This window comes from Salvelinus sp. IW2-2015, unplaced genomic scaffold (genome assembly GCF_002910315.2).
Source record: "Salvelinus sp. IW2-2015 unplaced genomic scaffold, ASM291031v2 Un_scaffold1736, whole genome shotgun sequence".
Classification (NCBI taxonomy): domain Eukaryota; kingdom Metazoa; phylum Chordata; class Actinopteri; order Salmoniformes; family Salmonidae; genus Salvelinus; species Salvelinus sp. IW2-2015.
Window position 1 is genome coordinate 21,005 of NW_019943121.1, and position 6,378 is coordinate 27,382.

Consider the following 6,378-nt stretch of genomic DNA (forward strand, 5'->3'; position numbering starts at 1 on the left):
ACATTAAAACTGATTCCTCTCTGCTATCTCCCTGTAGTCTACTACTGACATTAAAACAAGTCAATACTCTGATTGGTCTCAGAGCAGACCTATTAAAGGGATACTTTATCCTCTACTATAATGATGACAACATAAATAGTTTAAACATTAAAACTATTTAGGATCTTTAGATTGTGAGCAGAACATTCAAGTGTTCTCACCTCAAACCCCTGCTGATTGGCTAAGTGGTTTGGGGGAAGTGCTTCCTGTTAGATAAAGAGCTTAGAATGCTGGGCTATCACCGTGGAAACTGCTAACCAATCACCAGGCGGGGTTGGGGAGGCGGTGCTACCAGTCCTGTCCTGATTGGCCAGCTCATGGTCTCATGGTCTCAAGGCTGGTCTCGTCTCTAAAGGCAACCTAACCCCCAATATGCACTGCTTCTGATGAACAGAATAAGTAGTGCACTACGCAGGGGCCATTTGAGATGCAGCCTTGGGTTCATTTAGACAAGGTGCCAGTTAGAAGAGGAGCTTGGCATCTACAGCACTCTGACCTTTAAGCCCTGACCCTGCCGTTCCCTGACGTGGCACCATACTTGGCCCATAGAGAATGATAGAGGCCTCTAGTAGCCAACAGGCCGTATTAGCCTGGGCAGCACCATTGAGGGCTTCCACCATTTTAATGTAGTCAACTGGGTGGGCCTCCCAACTTCATTGGCTGATCCCTCCTGGTGACYCTGTTGAAGTCATGTCAAACTGGGAGGGATTAGCTAACTGTGAAGAAAATGGACTACTTTAAAATGGAGCTAGCCTCAATAGCGCTACCCATACTGTCATAGATGCAATAACAGCACAGATACAAAGATGTTCTCTTTCTCTGATGGCCTGAATGTTCTGACCTGCTAGAGGATTCCTTTTAAAACGTCTTCCTCTAAAGATCACTCCGTTCCAGAGCTGTACCATATTGGCACATTATTTATTTAACAAATATTACAATTTGACTTGTGATCGATCAAAACACAGTTGGAATCAGAGAAATATAATGATTTATATTAAGAAGCAAAGTGGAAAGCAGCATCATTCTTGTTTGGAACAATGTGTTGACTGATCAGGATGCAAACTTCTAGTGAATCTAACAGAACAGGAACTGTGCTGCTTGAGTGACAGGGGGCGGAGCTTTGTTGTGGGAAGCAGCCGCAAGAGGAGAGGGACGACAGAGTCAACGATAAAAACGGACCGTACACGCGGCTGAGTGGGGTTGCAAAATATTGCGATATGGATATTGCACATGTCAATATTGCGATTTGGATGAATTGTGCAGCCCTACTCTGATCACATTCAAACAGGTCTCGTTTACATAACACAAAGGCCATGTTAAAATAGACCTTGAGGTCAATGATCAAAGTGATTTCCTAGGTCGCAAGGGAACTCTCTCAGACAAACTGTCGGAGGTCTGGTCATCAATAATCAATATTAAATCAATGAATCCTACATTAGTAAGTGCTCCCTGCTGGGATATACAATCAGAGCATAGGGGATATAATCTAATACAGGGGTAAGAGCTTCCATACGTTGGAGCGTCAGGTTAAGGTGCGTACATACATTACATCTGTGGTCAGGGGTTCTAAATACGGCTGAGCTAGGCTAACTTAGCACGCTAACATATTAGGGCAAGTGCTAATGTTATTCATGGTGTGGGCTACGTTAGCATGCTAATGCATTAGTGGTGCAGCGGTGCAAATGCTACTGAAGGGTCAGAGCAATGCAAACACACGCTCTGGGTGGTTAGTGGCGCGGCTAACACTAATAAATCATTATTGGTGGTAAACCGCGCTTATTTAGCACACAAACACTGCACTCATTCGTTCTTCAACCTCTTCTTTCGCTATTCCTCCTCTGACACTTCGAGAGTCCAACACTCCTAGAACTCTGAGCTCACCATGAGGTCCCTATGGCAAAAACCGACACACCCGGCAACCAAACCTTTACACACTAACCATGGCAACCAAACCCAGGCACCTAGCCAACAGTGTGTGGTAGTGTCGACGTTAGTGTATCTAAACACACTACTACTAAACACCGTAGTTCAAGTCTAACCGTAAGGATCCAGGTATGAATATTAACACTAGGGAGGGACCATCAGAGACAGTGGGCTGGGGTTACTATAGTGACGGGCCATGGGGGCGGGGCTTTAGGGAGGCAGGGGCGAACATATACGGACTCATGGAGAAAAACCTCTGATCGTTAAGATAAAATAAAACCACGTGACAAAATCAAGGGGCAGGGCAGACGGCAGTGAAACACAGACAGCTTTTTCAGAACACCCTGGTGCATTCTGGGAAAGCCTCATCACGCCTCCTTCGTTAGCGTTCCATCTGACGGACAGTCGTCAAGGCAACATGGGGCCTCCTCTGTTTGGTTGTCTCTGCTTGCTAAGGCACATGGGATTGGATGGGCCAGTGGGGGCAGATCCAGAGGCTGGCCAATAGCGGAGGCTGCAGGGCTGCCATTCAGCTGCTGGGTCACGGCCCCCGAGTTAGGCTCCTCCTCCTCAGGCTTGGTGGGGCTGGTGGAGGAGGGGGAATGTGTCTAGGGGAGGAGAGGAGAGAAGGGAGGAGAGGAGAGCAGGGAGGAGAGGAGAGAAGGGAGGAGAGAGGAGGAGAGAGAAGGAAGGAAAGAGAAGAGAGAAGGGAGGAGAGAAGGGAGGAGAGAGAAGGGAGGAGAGAGAAGGGAGGAGAGAAGGGAGGAGAGAGAAGGGAGGAGAGAGAAGGGAGGAGAGAGAAGGGAGGAGAGGAGAGAGAAGGGAGGAGAGGAGAGAGTTCATGCTTACTTAGAGTTAGTTAGCTACCTCTAGCTTCCTATGTTTGTCTTGTCAAAAATAATCAGATATCAGTTATATCAGCCTACCTTAAAAAAAAATATATCAAGTGTAGGCTATTATTGTTTTATCTTATTATCTGCACATCTGCGACAGTATCCCATTAGGTTACATTCAGTTTCCACTAGTTACCACAGCCACAAAGTCAGGGCTATATCAAAACAAACTCTATTTGTCACATGCGCCGAATACAACAAGTGTAGACCTTACCGTGAAATGCCGAATACAACAAGTGTAGACCTTACCGTGAAATGCTTACTTACAAGCCCTTAACCAACAATGCAGTTCAAGAAGAGTTAAGAAAATATTTACCAAGTAGACTAAAGTAAAAAATAATAAAATGCAACAAAATAACAATAAAGAGGCTATATACAGGGGGTACCGAGTCAGTGTGCAGGGTACAGGTTAGAGGCAATATGTACATGTAGGTGGGGGTGAAGTGACTATCCATAGATAATAAACAGCGAGTAGCAGCAGTTTACAAAACCAATGGAGGGGGGGGTGTCAATGTAAATTGTCCGGTGGCCATTTTATTAATTGTTCAGCAGTCTGATGGCTTGGGGGTAGAAGCTGTTAAGGAGCCTTTTGGTCCTAGACTTGGCGCTCCGGTACCGCTTGCCGTGCGGTAGCAGAGAAAACAGTCTATCACTTGGGTGACTGGAGTTTCTAAAACATTTTGGGCCCTTTCTCTGACACTGCCTATTATATAGGTCCTGGATGGCAGGAAGCTTGGCCCCAGTGATGTACTGGGCTGCTCGCACTACCCTCTGTAGTGCCTTACGGTCAGATGCCGAGCAGTTAGCCGACCAGGCGGTGATGCAACCGGTCAGGATGATCTCGATGGTGCAGCTGTAGAACCTTTTGAGGATCTGGGGACCCATGGCAAATCTTTTCAGTCTCCTGGGGGAAAAGGTTTTGTCGTGCCCTCTTCACGACTGTCTTGGTGTGTTTGGACCATGATAGTTCATTTGTGATGTGGACACCAAGGAACTTGACAAACTCTTGAAGCTCTCCAATACAGCCCTGCCGATGAGAATGGGGGCGTGCTCCGTCCTCCTTTTTCTGTAGTCCACAATCATCTCCTTTGTCTTCATCACGTTGAGGGAGAGGTTGTTGTTCTGGCACCACACTGCCAGGTCTCTGACCTCCTCCCTAAAGGCTGTCTCATCGTTGTTGGTGATCAGGCCTACCACTGTTGTGTCATCGGCAAACTTTACGATGGTGTTGGAGTCGTGCCTGGCCGTGCAGTCATGAGTGAACAGGGAGTACAGGAGGGGACTGAGCACGCACCCCTGAGGTGCCCCCGTGGAGGAGCAGCGTGGCGGATATGTTGTTACCTATCCTCACCCCCTGGGGTCGGCCCGTCAGGAAGTCCAGGATACAGTTGCAGAGGGAGGTGTTTAGTCCCAGGGTCCTTAGCTTAGTGATGAGCTTTGAGGTCACTATGGTGTTGAACGCTGAACTGTAGTCAATGAACAGCATTCTCACATAGGTGTTCCTTTTGTCCAGGTGGGAACCGGCAGTGTGGAGTGCAATAGAGATTGCATCATCTGTGGATCTGTTGGGGCGGTATGCAAATTGGAGTGGGTCTAGGGTTTCTGGGATATCGGTGTTGATGTGAGCCATGACCAGCTTTTCAAAGCACTTCATGGCTGCAGATGTGAGTGCTACAGGTCGGTAGTCATTTAGGCAGGTTGCCTTAGTGTTCTTGAGCACAGGGACTGTGTTGGTATTACAGACTCAGACAGGGAGAGGTTGAAAATGTCAGTGAAGACACTTGCCAGTTGGTCAACCCATGCTCGGAGTACACGTACTGGTAATGCGTGTGGCCAGCGGCCTTGTGAATGTTGACCTTTTTAAAGGTCTTACATCGGCTACGGAGAGCGTGATCACACAGTCATCCGGAACAGCTGGTGCTCTCATGCATGTTTCAGTGTTACTTGCCTCGAAGCGGGCATAGAAGTAATTTAGCTCGTCTGGTAGGCTCGTGTCACTGGGCAGCGCTCGGCTGTGCTTCCCTTTGTAGTCTGTGTAATAGTTTGCAAGCCCTGCCACATCCGATGAGCGGCGGAGCCAATCACCCAATTGAGATGTTGTGGGATGAGTTGGACCGCAGAGTGAAGGAAAAGCAGCCAACAATTGCTCAGCATATGTGGGAACTCCTTCAAGACTGTTGGAAAAGAATTCCAGGTGAAGCTGGTTGAGAGAACGCCAAAGTATGCAAAGGGTGTCTACTTTAAAGAATCTCAAATATAAAATATACACTACCATTCAAAAGTTTGGGGTCACATAGAAAGTGCTTTGTTTCTGGCCATTTTGAGCCTGTAATCGAACCCACAAATGCTGATGCTCCAGATACTCAACTAGTCTAAAGAAGGACAGTTTTATTGCTTCTTTAAATCAGAACAAAAGTTTTCAGCTGTGCTAACATAATTGCAAAAGGGTTTTCTAATGATCAATTAGCCTTTTAAAATGATAAACTTGGATTAGCTAACACAACGTGCCATTGGAACACAGGAGTGATGGTTGTTGATAATGGGCCTCTGTACGCCTATGTAGATATTCCATTAAAAATCAGCCGTTTCCAGCTACAATAGTCATTAACATTAACAATGTCTACACTGTATTTCTGATCAATTTGATGTTATTTTAAATTGACATTTTTTGTCTTTTCTTTMAAAAACAAGGACATTTCTAAGTGACTCCGAATTTTTTGTATGGTAGTGTGTGTGTATGTATATAGATATATATTTTTGTTACACATATTAAACCCTTTTTTTTGAGTAGGCACAAAAGTACCTTCATACTTCCATTCATTTTTAAAACCGGTACCGATTACCTTCAGACGAGTCCCGACACTTGTGGGGGTGGTAGAGCAAAACGGAGCCCACCATAGTGTTGGTGAGAGTCTCCCCTTTCCAGCGCCCATACTATGTTTTTATTTAGGCTACAAACTGAGATAGAACTCAGGCCTATAGACTCATTCCATGGTTGATCATCAAAGAGTAGGCCTGGTCTAACAAATCCCTTTCAAATGGAAAAAGGGAAATGAAGATTTTGAAACAATAAGACACAGAGTATGTGCTGCCAAAGGTCCATTATTATCCCACATTGGAGAGGAGACCACGGACCTAGCGGCCATTTTGCTCTGCTCTCTTCTACAAGCTACATTGTTCTCTTGCATTAAGTTAATAGTCTACCTACCACATATGTATAGACCATTGAGGCGAAGGTCAATTGGGAATACGCCATTTGGTATGTTGCCCTGCTGTGTGCTCACTGCACAGCGCTGTTGTGTGCTGCCAGACTCAAATATGCCAAAACATATTTTGTGACATCATGATATCGTCACAATCAACGATGGCAGTCAAACATCGTCGATAGACGATGCAATCATAAAATGGCGCAACCTTAAAGACTTGGCAGTCACCTTTTTAACTCCTCGTCCTGCTTTCACTGGGATGTCCTTACCCCTTCTGGAGAGAGGGACAGAGAGCGAGAGACACGGGGAGCGAGAGA